Source organism: Mytilus californianus, unplaced genomic scaffold (genome assembly GCF_021869535.1).
Source record: "Mytilus californianus isolate M0D057914Y unplaced genomic scaffold, xbMytCali1.0.p SCAF_11, whole genome shotgun sequence".
Classification (NCBI taxonomy): domain Eukaryota; kingdom Metazoa; phylum Mollusca; class Bivalvia; order Mytilida; family Mytilidae; genus Mytilus; species Mytilus californianus.
Window position 1 is genome coordinate 7,206,499 of NW_026262593.1, and position 14,112 is coordinate 7,220,610.

The 14,112-nt window shown below is 33.0% G+C and overlaps 1 pseudogene; it reads right to left on the reverse strand.

Annotated features, from left to right (window-relative positions):
* Positions 1-12,455: 12,455 nt before the first annotated feature.
* LOC127720766 (collagen alpha-1(X) chain-like) lies at positions 12,456-13,720 on the reverse strand (annotated as a pseudogene).
* Positions 13,721-14,112: the final 392 nt, after the last annotated feature.

The window sequence follows — 14,112 nt, forward strand, 5'->3', positions numbered from 1 at the left end:
CTTTTTTCTGTAGGGTTTCTTTGAACATGGCGCCGATTTCTGTTTTCTGTGTTCCTGTTAATTTCTTGTGGTAGTGGTTAGCGATTCTGTATTTGCTTGAAAACAGGATTTCTGCTAGTGTTGCTTCAAGAGGTTCTTTCCGATATTAATCAAGCCATAATTTAGAGTTGTGCCATCTTTGTATGGAAATATCATCTTGATGTTTGCAATCAGCTATTCATAATAGTTACTGTTGTAAATGTTTCTTAATATTTCATTTCCAAAAATGAGTTGGGTCAATATCCCTAATGGACCTTGAGATGAGGAACACAGATTTATGACTCTCATTAAAAAATTAGTCCGCCATACAATTGTGGAAGCTGTGATTTTAAAAATTGACATAAATGAACTAGGACTGGTGTTTTATAGAGCTGATGTGATGTGAAAAAAAGTATAAAAAAATAAACCTGAACAAACAATTACAAAGGACATATTTTTTGATGATTTTTATGGTCAGAATTTAGGGATTATTTCCTGAGGAGAGTGACATTTTTCACTATCTTTCGGGGTTGGGCACTTGACGGGAAACCGAATCACACTTGCCACCCCGAAAATCGCACCACACATGTGCAAGTGTCTCAGCTTCAAAATGAGCCATCATACATATCCAAGTTTACGATATGGCCTGAGCAACAGAAGAAAACGTTAACATTACCGCCTATGGAGAATCTATTACGCATATTGCCCCAAATTGTGGCCTTGAATTTCAAAGGTGATGGAGTGTTTCATGGCTCAGTGACCACAATTTAGGATGGTAGCTGCTGAAATCAAGGTCAGTTACACTCTTTTAGTGCTAATTAATCAAAACAATACAAAATGGCTTCCCAAACTTTTGATTTTTATCAAAAATATACTAATTTTTTGTTGTTAAATAGCATTGATGCAGAAAATGGGTCATGTAAAATCTGGACAGGGGCCATTCAGAGGAAAAGAAATTATATTTTAGGGATGCTAAATGTGGCTTATCCAAATGGAAAAAGGACAAAAATGAATGTTGCACGCTTGGCAAAAATGTTACAGTTAAAAACAATTGACATTGATAGAAATTTAGATGCCTCGCACCTCTGCCATAATGCCTTGTGTGTTAATGCTGACCATATAATTTTTGAGCCCCATGATTTAAATAACCACCGTAAGGTCTGTGTAACTTCACAAAAATGCACCACTCATGAACTACATGGCACAGCATATCCTAACTGCATGTTGCATCTTAAACTGTGGTTTGTTCTATTTTTAATTCTAAAATTTAAGTCTCCGAGGTGACATATTGCACACTTCACTTTGCATGAATCATTTACTCAAATACAAGTTTCTTACACTGCTAAAAAAATGAAAATGGGATAAAAGCCCTCCCTCTCACCCTCCAAGACACTGAAACAAACATGCATGTTTATATTAACCTGAGGTAACACATTTTACGGCTTGTTTCACGAGTGTTTACCTTTTATTGACATAGGAGGGGGAGTAACTCTTGTTGTTTACAAATGTATTTTTAACTGTGTCAGGAAATTGGGACATTCAAACCACATGAACCAACTAAAGTAAGCATGCTTTAAAAGAAATCTTCAATATAAAAACCAAACAAATCAAAACAAAAACTACAAAATTATAAAATAAGGATATCAAAAGTAAAATAAAAAGCTAACAGAACTGAAATAGTTGCAAATGGAAGTAAATATGGACATGATTTTATTTTATTTTATTTCCTTGTATGTTGTATCAATGAATGTGTGCATGATAGGAAAAATAAATTTTTATGCAATACATGTGTGTTAATTTGCATGTATGATGCTGTGTGTGGTATGTTTCAATGTCTTGGACCGTTATCCCATTTTCAAAACAGTTCAAATGAAACAAACTCTTTATTATAAAAATACAAATAACTCAAAACAACATGCACATGCATATTACTGAAAAAGATTTTGATTTATCATCACAATAATTTAAATAACATTTATTAATCCCTGTAATCATTGAAAATAAATAAATAAATAAATTGATACATGTTGTAATATTTCTTGAAATATTGCTGAAAGAAAAATGGAAATTGTGACCTTGTTAATCTAGCCAAAAACTACAACCAGGCTGTGGAACAAACTCTTTGCAGCTAGTTATCTGACTAAGCTTTGGTTCTAACTGATGTTTTTTGTACCCGTATTTTCGCTTACTTTTATTAAGCAGAAAATTAATAGCCTGCCTTTAACGAGCCTGTAACCTTCGATATTTTACTTTTGAACTTTTTTGATATGCACAATCATATATTTCAAGTTTACGTATTTTTTTCAGAGCTACTGCAGCACGAGACTTTTTACCCATTGTGCAGCCAACAGCTTTCAGAGTTTTAACCAAGGCAACATCTCTATTATTATTTACTTTCAAGACTGCTGCAGATGCCCGACCTATGGCATTGCGGGAGAAATTCTTATTTTTGGGTAGTTATGTGGAAATAGTTCTATTTACAGACTCACACTTGTTAGTATTACTGAAAAATTTCATTTGATCTAACGCATTCTGAGAGAGTTTCATTTCTAGCAAGGATTCTATCAATATTTTGTCTCTGTCAGTTGGTATCAGAGACCCATTTTGCAAGCCATGACTATTAAGGTTTATAGATTTATACCACCAGCTTGTTGTTTTACCACCATTACAAAGTGTTATGCTCCATCTACATGTATCACCGCAATTACCGCTGTAGCAATTCACCACAGACCGAACAATACCAGGCAAGCATTTTGAAATTTTTTGTCGGTCACCATTATACTTCATAAATAATGATTTCATTATACCATGTGACCTTAATTTTATATCATTGGCAAAAGCTGTTTTTATATCATTTTTCTTGGCTTTTGTTACTCCAGGGAACATGCCGACACTAAATTTTGCTCGGATTCCTTCACGGAACTGACTTTGACCCCTATGAATTGTATCGGCAAGTCTGTTTACTGACCATAAAGGACCAAATATTTCTTGCATTGCCTCTTGTAAACCTTTCACACTTTTTGCATCACCATCAGTAGTGCAATAATCTACAAGTAAATCATTTGTGGCAATTTTTTTACCTATTTCATACCCCAGATCCTTTTCACTCAAAGGATCATACCTATTAGTATTTGCTGTACAATGCTCATGGTTAGGACATTCAACATCATAACCTTTACCGCGTAACCATGCACCGACCCAGCATAGTTTGTTTACTAAGTGAAAACCTATTACATCATGACTGTCGGTTTCATTTTCACAGGCAATACCAATTGCCTGCGAGGCATTTTGACCCATTTTATGTCTACTTTTGATATAAATACTCTGGTAAGTCCCATCCATTTGTAATTTTATAGGACTATTTTTATTTAACCCTAAGGTTTCATTTCTCCTTTTAAAATTCTCAACAACTTTTTTAGTTTCCTCATCAGCAAGTTTAACAACCTTGTCACATACATTATTGGTTATTCTTTGCATTGTTGTTCTTGCCATAGGAGGAATACACGAACTGGTCAAAAGTACTCGTGCGCTGTCATTACCTATGTTAGAGTTTATTACACCAGTCTGAAACCCATAGTTTATGCTGGCACGCTTGCGGCCAGGACGCCCACTTTCAATTTCTCTAAACAGTTTATATTTTTCTGATATAAACTTACACTTTGTACATTTTAGTTCCCAAATCCAACCGAGACCCCACTGAGTCTCTTGCACAAGTTCAAAATGTGGAACATTACAATGTGGACTTTGATTTATATGACAAATTATTAGATTATTCATCATTAAAATGTTTAAATCTCTATCCACTGTTCTATTTTCTGTATTTTTATCCCCTAAATATTCACCCAAATAGTCATCAGACACTTTATATGGACGAAGGAGTTTCACCGTAGTAGCACTCTTTTCAGTGTGAGGTGCTACATATGACTTCTTATCATAACTTTCTTTAGAATACAATTTGAAATCCTTTTCAGTAAGGCGGGGTAACCAGAGGGATTCTGTGGGTGTTTTTGGCAATACATTTGTAGTTGAATGAGGAATTTCATGTTTAGATGATGCAGATGATACTTGCATAGATGAATTTTTTAAAACCTGTGTAGATGGAGCTGTAGATGGAGCAACACCATTGCAATCTTGATTTGTTGCTAGGGAATCATAACGGGATAAAAATGCTTGGTTACCAACCTTAAACTTGTTTCGTTTCTTTTTGCCTTTCATGTTTCAAAATCAATACACTCTGTAAGATGTGTACAACTCTAAATTATGATGTCATAATGCAATGACGTCACAAAAACAATGACGTCACAATGTACTCTTCACCAAAGAAATAACCCATTTTTCCCACTTTCAACACACATACAAAAAAACCTCTAAAATTCTTATTCCTTGATGGATTTTGAAAACAAGACTAGTTTTAGAAAGGTCTGTGACTAATCTTTACAGTAATGAACATATATTAGAGATATTTATTCAATAAAAAAAAATATAATAGAAACAAGACTATCAGGGTGGAAAAATTTCTTAAATCTGATAGTTTTTAAGTGAAAAACACTATATTTACATGATTTATCAACAAAAAATGAGGATTTGTAGAAAGTCTGTAAGGTAGAAGAGGCTTATGAATTGCAGTTATACCAATTAAAGTTAAAACAAATGTTTAAAATGTAAATTTATAACATATGCTTATTGTGTTTTTTTCTTCCTTAAAAAGGATATTGAACAGTTATAAACATTGCTACCTAAAAGTATTAAAATGAGCTTATTTTATTTCAGATATGGCTAAAACTTCACAGAATTGATCAGAAATGTGTACTAAAGGGATACAAACTGCAATATAAGTGGAATCTGACATTAGCTGATCTAATATGGGTCAATATCCCTAATGGACCTTGAGATGAGGAACACAGATTTATGACTCTCATTAAAAAATTAGTCCGCCATACAATTGTGGAAGCTGTGATTTTAAAAATTGACATAAATGAACTAGGACTGGTGTTTTATAGAGCTGATGTGATGTGAAAAAAAGTATAAAAAAATAAACCTGAACAAACAATTACAAAGGACATATTTTTTGATGATTTTTATGGTCAGAATTTAGGGATTATTTCCTGAGGAGAGTGACATTTTTCACTATCTTTCGGGGTTGGGCACTTGACGGGAAACCGAATCACACTTGCCACCCCGAAAATCGCACCACACATGTGCAAGTGTCTCAGCTTCAAAATGAGCCATCATACATATCCAAGTTTACGATATGGCCTGAGCAACAGAAGAAAACGTTAACATTACCGCCTATGGAGAATCTATTACGCATATTGCCCCAAATTGTGGCCTTGAATTTCAAAGGTGATGGAGTGTTTCATGGCTCAGTGACCACAATTTAGGATGGTAGCTGCTGAAATCAAGGTCAGTTACACTCTTTTAGTGCTAATTAATCAAAACAATACAAAATGGCTTCCCAAACTTTTGATTTTTATCAAAAATATACTAATTTTTTGTTGTTAAATAGCATTGATGCAGAAAATGGGTCATGTAAAATCTGGACAGGGGCCATTCAGAGGAAAAGAAATTATATTTTAGGGATGCTAAATGTGGCTTATCCAAATGGAAAAAGGACAAAAATGAATGTTGCACGCTTGGCAAAAATGTTACAGTTAAAAACAATTGACATTGATAGAAATTTAGATGCCTCGCACCTCTGCCATAATGCCTTGTGTGTTAATGCTGACCATATAATTTTTGAGCCCCATGATTTAAATAACCACCGTAAGGTCTGTGTAACTTCACAAAAATGCACCACTCATGAACTACATGGCACAGCATATCCTAACTGCATGTTGCATCTTAAACTGTGGTTTGTTCTATTTTTAATTCTAAAATTTAAGTCTCCGAGGTGACATATTGCACACTTCACTTTGCATGAATCATTTACTCAAATACAAGTTTCTTACACTGCTAAAAAAATGAAAATGGGATAAAAGCCCTCCCTCTCACCCTCCAAGACACTGAAACAAACATGCATGTTTATATTAACCTGAGGTAACACATTTTACGGCTTGTTTCACGAGTGTTTACCTTTTATTGACATAGGAGGGGGAGTAACTCTTGTTGTTTACAAATGTATTTTTAACTGTGTCAGGAAATTGGGACATTCAAACCACATGAACCAACTAAAGTAAGCATGCTTTAAAAGAAATCTTCAATATAAAAACCAAACAAATCAAAACAAAAACTACAAAATTATAAAATAAGGATATCAAAAGTAAAATAAAAAGCTAACAGAACTGAAATAGTTGCAAATGGAAGTAAATATGGACATGATTTTATTTTATTTTATTTCCTTGTATGTTGTATCAATGAATGTGTGCATGATAGGAAAAATAAATTTTTATGCAATACATGTGTGTTAATTTGCATGTATGATGCTGTGTGTGGTATGTTTCAATGTCTTGGACCGTTATCCCATTTTCAAAACAGTTCAAATGAAACAAACTCTTTATTATAAAAATACAAATAACTCAAAACAACATGCACATGCATATTACTGAAAAAGATTTTGATTTATCATCACAATAATTTAAATAACATTTATTAATCCCTGTAATCATTGAAAATAAATAAATAAATAAATTGATACATGTTGTAATATTTCTTGAAATATTGCTGAAAGAAAAATGGAAATTGTGACCTTGTTAATCTAGCCAAAAACTACAACCAGGCTGTGGAACAAACTCTTTGCAGCTAGTTATCTGACTAAGCTTTGGTTCTAACTGATGTTTTTTGTACCCGTATTTTCGCTTACTTTTATTAAGCAGAAAATTAATAGCCTGCCTTTAACGAGCCTGTAACCTTCGATATTTTACTTTTGAACTTTTTTGATATGCACAATCATATATTTCAAGTTTACGTATTTTTTTCAGAGCTACTGCAGCACGAGACTTTTTACCCATTGTGCAGCCAACAGCTTTCAGAGTTTTAACCAAGGCAACATCTCTATTATTATTTACTTTCAAGACTGCTGCAGATGCCCGACCTATGGCATTGCGGGAGAAATTCTTATTTTTGGGTAGTTATGTGGAAATAGTTCTATTTACAGACTCACACTTGTTAGTATTACTGAAAAATTTCATTTGATCTAACGCATTCTGAGAGAGTTTCATTTCTAGCAAGGATTCTATCAATATTTTGTCTCTGTCAGTTGGTATCAGAGACCCATTTTGCAAGCCATGACTATTAAGGTTTATAGATTTATACCACCAGCTTGTTGTTTTACCACCATTACAAAGTGTTATGCTCCATCTACATGTATCACCGCAATTACCGCTGTAGCAATTCACCACAGACCGAACAATACCAGGCAAGCATTTTGAAATTTTTTGTCGGTCACCATTATACTTCATAAATAATGATTTCATTATACCATGTGACCTTAATTTTATATCATTGGCAAAAGCTGTTTTTATATCATTTTTCTTGGCTTTTGTTACTCCAGGGAACATGCCGACACTAAATTTTGCTCGGATTCCTTCACGGAACTGACTTTGACCCCTATGAATTGTATCGGCAAGTCTGTTTACTGACCATAAAGGACCAAATATTTCTTGCATTGCCTCTTGTAAACCTTTCACACTTTTTGCATCACCATCAGTAGTGCAATAATCTACAAGTAAATCATTTGTGGCAATTTTTTTACCTATTTCATACCCCAGATCCTTTTCACTCAAAGGATCATACCTATTAGTATTTGCTGTACAATGCTCATGGTTAGGACATTCAACATCATAACCTTTACCGCGTAACCATGCACCGACCCAGCATAGTTTGTTTACTAAGTGAAAACCTATTACATCATGACTGTCGGTTTCATTTTCACAGGCAATACCAATTGCCTGCGAGGCATTTTGACCCATTTTATGTCTACTTTTGATATAAATACTCTGGTAAGTCCCATCCATTTGTAATTTTATAGGACTATTTTTATTTAACCCTAAGGTTTCATTTCTCCTTTTAAAATTCTCAACAACTTTTTTAGTTTCCTCATCAGCAAGTTTAACAACCTTGTCACATACATTATTGGTTATTCTTTGCATTGTTGTTCTTGCCATAGGAGGAATACACGAACTGGTCAAAAGTACTCGTGCGCTGTCATTACCTATGTTAGAGTTTATTACACCAGTCTGAAACCCATAGTTTATGCTGGCACGCTTGCGGCCAGGACGCCCACTTTCAATTTCTCTAAACAGTTTATATTTTTCTGATATAAACTTACACTTTGTACATTTTAGTTCCCAAATCCAACCGAGACCCCACTGAGTCTCTTGCACAAGTTCAAAATGTGGAACATTACAATGTGGACTTTGATTTATATGACAAATTATTAGATTATTCATCATTAAAATGTTTAAATCTCTATCCACTGTTCTATTTTCTGTATTTTTATCCCCTAAATATTCACCCAAATAGTCATCAGACACTTTATATGGACGAAGGAGTTTCACCGTAGTAGCACTCTTTTCAGTGTGAGGTGCTACATATGACTTCTTATCATAACTTTCTTTAGAATACAATTTGAAATCCTTTTCAGTAAGGCGGGGTAACCAGAGGGATTCTGTGGGTGTTTTTGGCAATACATTTGTAGTTGAATGAGGAATTTCATGTTTAGATGATGCAGATGATACTTGCATAGATGAATTTTTTAAAACCTGTGTAGATGGAGCTGTAGATGGAGCAACACCATTGCAATCTTGATTTGTTGCTAGGGAATCATAACGGGATAAAAATGCTTGGTTACCAACCTTAAACTTGTTTCGTTTCTTTTTGCCTTTCATGTTTCAAAATCAATACACTCTGTAAGATGTGTACAACTCTAAATTATGATGTCATAATGCAATGACGTCACAAAAACAATGACGTCACAATGTACTCTTCACCAAAGAAATAACCCATTTTTCCCACTTTCAACACACATACAAAAAAACCTCTAAAATTCTTATTCCTTGATGGATTTTGAAAACAAGACTAGTTTTAGAAAGGTCTGTGACTAATCTTTACAGTAATGAACATATATTAGAGATATTTATTCAATAAAAAAAAATATAATAGAAACAAGACTATCAGGGTGGAAAAATTTCTTAAATCTGATAGTTTTTAAGTGAAAAACACTATATTTACATGATTTATCAACAAAAAATGAGGATTTGTAGAAAGTCTGTAAGGTAGAAGAGGCTTATGAATTGCAGTTATACCAATTAAAGTTAAAACAAATGTTTAAAATGTAAATTTATAACATATGCTTATTGTGTTTTTTTCTTCCTTAAAAAGGATATTGAACAGTTATAAACATTGCTACCTAAAAGTATTAAAATGAGCTTATTTTATTTCAGATATGGCTAAAACTTCACAGAATTGATCAGAAATGTGTACTAAAGGGATACAAACTGCAATATAAGTGGAATCTGACATTAGCTGATCTAATATGGGTCAATATCCCTAATGGACCTTGAGATGAGGAACACAGATTTATGACTCTCATTAAAAAATTAGTCCGCCATACAATTGTGGAAGCTGTGATTTTAAAAATTGACATAAATGAACTAGGACTGGTGTTTTATAGAGCTGATGTGATGTGAAAAAAAGTATAAAAAAATAAACCTGAACAAACAATTACAAAGGACATATTTTTTGATGATTTTTATGGTCAGAATTTAGGGATTATTTCCTGAGGAGAGTGACATTTTTCACTATCTTTCGGGGTTGGGCACTTGACGGGAAACCGAATCACACTTGCCACCCCGAAAATCGCACCACACATGTGCAAGTGTCTCAGCTTCAAAATGAGCCATCATACATATCCAAGTTTACGATATGGCCTGAGCAACAGAAGAAAACGTTAACATTACCGCCTATGGAGAATCTATTACGCATATTGCCCCAGTTGTTTCAAATCGTTTTTCGCTAGCTTTAGTCCGCATCTCTAAAAGATCAATTTCTGCTTTGATTTAGTCCATGTACAATTTTTCTCTCCTGTGTCTTTGTTGTTTGGGATCATTCACTATTTCCTTAAGTTGTAATTTCCTTGGGAGTTATTTTGATACGAATAAAACTATATTAGATAAATGTCTGCTTTCTTCTTTTTTAGTAATATGTTCAGTACTGAATTCCTTTTTTAGTAATATGTTCAGTACTGAATTCACCGATTTCTTAAAGCGTGAACTCTTACTGAAAATTGACACAATATTCAATTTACCCGATAAACTAGTACTGGATAAAATATCATTGAATGAAAATCCTTTAGATAGTTCAACTTTTGTATAGAACATACGTAAAATATATTAAAAAAGCTGTCTTATTTATCTTTTAAAACTCCTTTCTCTACACCAAGTTCATAGATACTGGTTTTTTTAATCAAACAGTTTTTGTCATATTAGTTTCCGTTTTAATAATGGAAAATGAAAATAGGGTCACCGACTTCGTTTGTTATGTTTTTTGTTGTTGTTTTTTTGTTGTTTTTTTTAGGGGGGAGGGGGGTAGTCATTAATCAAACTGTTGTTCTTGGTGAAAAAAATCATCATAACGTCATAATAAGCGTAACGTACTCGTGTTGTAAAGTCATAAAACTTCGTTTTCTAGGTGTTTTTTCCCCAAAACATTAACAGTTTGAAAAAAAAAAAGTCAGTGACCCCATGAATATTCTATATCTAACGGATTTTATTAAAATATACCTCTATTTTGAAAGCATTTATGAAATAATATTTCAGAAAAAAAGATATGTAAACATTATTTTTGATATCTAGTTTGTGTTTAACATACCGCAGTTCTTTGCAAAATCTATGACATGACCCATTTACTGTAATTGACCTTAATTAGGCGACATTTTTAATTTTGTGAAAAAAGGTCTATAGATGTAGATGTATAGAATGCACATGAAATATACATTTTTCACTGTAAATTGCATTTTTTTAACAAATTCGTCCACAGAATTTTGAATAAATCACAGGATCAATAACTAAAAGACGTGAAAAACTGAAATTTGAAAATTAACTGGAAGTATTTAAAATGTTTTGCCTACAAGAATCTTAATCATGTACTTGAAAGTGAAGCTGAAACGTACGGTCTGTATTATAATCGCATTGCAAGATATGCAGTTTAATAAAATAAAATAACAATAACACTACAAAGAATAAAAAAAAAGATAAAAATTCAAGTTGTAGTCTGCGAATAATTAGATGGAAAACTAGATGGAAAAATACAAATCCAACTAGCATGTAGGCTTGAAATCAGGTTGTTCAGAAATGTCAGCAGTTCAAATAATGGAGACGTCCATGTATTGCATTTGATATGAGCTATAAAGAAATCATCATAGATACCATGATTAAAATTTTGTACGCCAGACGCGCGTTTCATCTACAAAAGACTCGTCAGTGACGCTCGAATCAAAAAAGTTAAAATAAAGAACAAATCTGAAGAGCATATTGGTGTCTTCTGGCTATTCCAGCATTTTGAATTTTCATATGCTGTCTATTCTAACATGGAAAAATTAATAGACGTTGTTATTTTTGTAATTAGTGTCAAATTAAATAACAATTAAATTTAAATGAAAATGAAAATTACCAGTCGCTCGTTCATGACTGTTATATTAGTTTTTCGTACATTGTTTTTTTTGTAAATTAGGCCGTTAGTTTTCTCGTTTGAATTGATTTGCATTTTTGTCGGGGTCTTTTATAGCCGACTATACGGTATTGGTTTTTTCTCGTTGTTGAAGGCCGTACGGTTGCCTATAATTGCTCACTATCACTTCCTTTTACTGTGGTGGATAGTTGTCTCATTGGCAATCATACATCCTCTCAATTCGATATCTGCCTTCTCCTGTAAAGAGTGAATATTAAATCAACCCTACACAGCTACTTTTGCAGAGGTACTATTTCTGTACCAAAAATCTATAGTACTGAAAATCTACTCTTAATATTCAATACTATTTTGTTACTTTAAAATTATTGTAATATTTAGGTACCTGTATTTTACAGTACTTGATATGTACTTGAAATTTAAGTACTACAAAATTTTGGTTACACCGTTACATTTTCAGCATTTTGAAAGTTTGTCTATTTCAAATCTCTTAAAGTTATGATTTTCAAACATGGAATATTGTTATCACTGTTGGTATTACTTCTGTACCAAAAAATTCAAGTACAAATCAAGTACTGTAAAATACAGGTACCTAAATATTACAAGAATTTTAAAGTAAAGAAATTGTACTTAATATTAAAAGTAAATTTCCAGTACTACAGATTTTTAGTACAGAAATAGTACCTATGCAAAAGTAGCAGTGTAGGTTTTATTATGCGTTTCGTAATTATTTTTTAAAAGAAATCTTTACATTAAATGTCAGTGTCACTATTGTTGTCTAAAGTTGAAATAGTTTGTTTCATTTCTAGTTTTATTCATGAAGACTGTTGGTTTACGAGAAATCCTGAAAACGTGGAAGACCCCAGACTTGATCCAATTATCTGTCCATTGTATACTCTTCCAACTCGATCCATATACGATCACCAACTTTAAGATCTAGTACAGCCGTTCCCGAATTGGTTTCATAGTCTGCATGGTCTCCAGCATCTGTGAAAATGTGTCCTTTTACTATTCCATTGACAACCAACTCTGTCTCGATAGCTGTATTATCTGAGCAGGTGATGGTCCAAGATAAGACATATGTACTTTGCAGGGTACACACAAATTCTCCATCTAGTGAACTGTACGCATTACCATTATTCAGTTGTGTTATTAAATACAATCATCTGATGTGTCGCTAGATGTAAATTGTTTGTCAACTGGGTATAAAATGCAACATGGTGGGATGCAGATACTGGTGGTTGGTCGGTTATCAGAAGTCTTTTATCTATAAGTAATGAAAACATAAAATGTTTGATACATATCATAAACCAAACCTTACGTTGAAATTTACATGCATTAATGTACAATTATATATACAGTAGTTCATTAGTTATACTTCAATAGGAAACTTCGCCGAAAGTGCGAATTATACTAAATAACTGACCCCTTACAAAATATTTTTGCACATAAATCATGGTACTGTTACCTGTTACCTATTCTGTAAATTCCGCCTCTGTCAGGCGCACCACCAACCGGTGTAACTTGGGACTTGCTATATACAGGGGCTCAATCACACATTAACTCATGATTTATTTTGGGATTTCAACGTTAACTTTATATTTTATTTTTGGATTTCAACGTTAACTTTATCAACGGTACTATATGATAAATGTACAACACTTGTACTTAACGGATTTAACGATTGAAGATCTAAACGTTTTGAGCATTTCTGCCCATGTCATATTTTCGCTATATATGTAACGGTTTATACGATAAGATAAGTCAGTCATTGACGTTTTAATTTTTGTTTATTTGCACAAATAAACAACTTTATTATAAAGTATATATGATAATTATAATAATATTGAATTCACCTTCATGTTTTTGTCCAGAAAGTTCTCTATCGAATTTGGTTTCCACCTGTCTCATTTTCTCCGTCATCATTTCGTTTTGCATATAACTTATTTTCGGTAGTCAGCTCTTGTACCATAACGCGCAATGTGTCAACATCATGTTGTAGTGTTTGAATACGATTTTCGTCTTCAGCGTACACCAATGTCATACAACAAAGTGCGAAAATTGCAGCCATCACAGCCATCTTTGTCGCTCTAGTTTGTTACCGGCGAATTTCTTATCTTATCGTTTACCTAAATAAATTCGGTAAAAGTTCAAACGTTCTTTACAATCCTATTTCTTGAATTCAAATGTGTTTTGTTTTTACTTTTTCACATTTATGTGTTTTGTTGTTCACTTCAGATCATAACTTTTGTCCAAGTATATTCAAGACTTGAATTCCTTACAGGGATACATAGAATTGATTGATAATACACTTTAAAAAAGACGAAGCTCTATACGTTAGAAGTCTTTGATGGATTAATTCAAAATGAAAATTTCAGGGCTGATAGAACTTGACCTAATGAACATTTTTACCCCAAGTCAGATTTGCTCTAAATGCTTTAGTTTTTGAGATATAAGCCAAAAACTGCATTT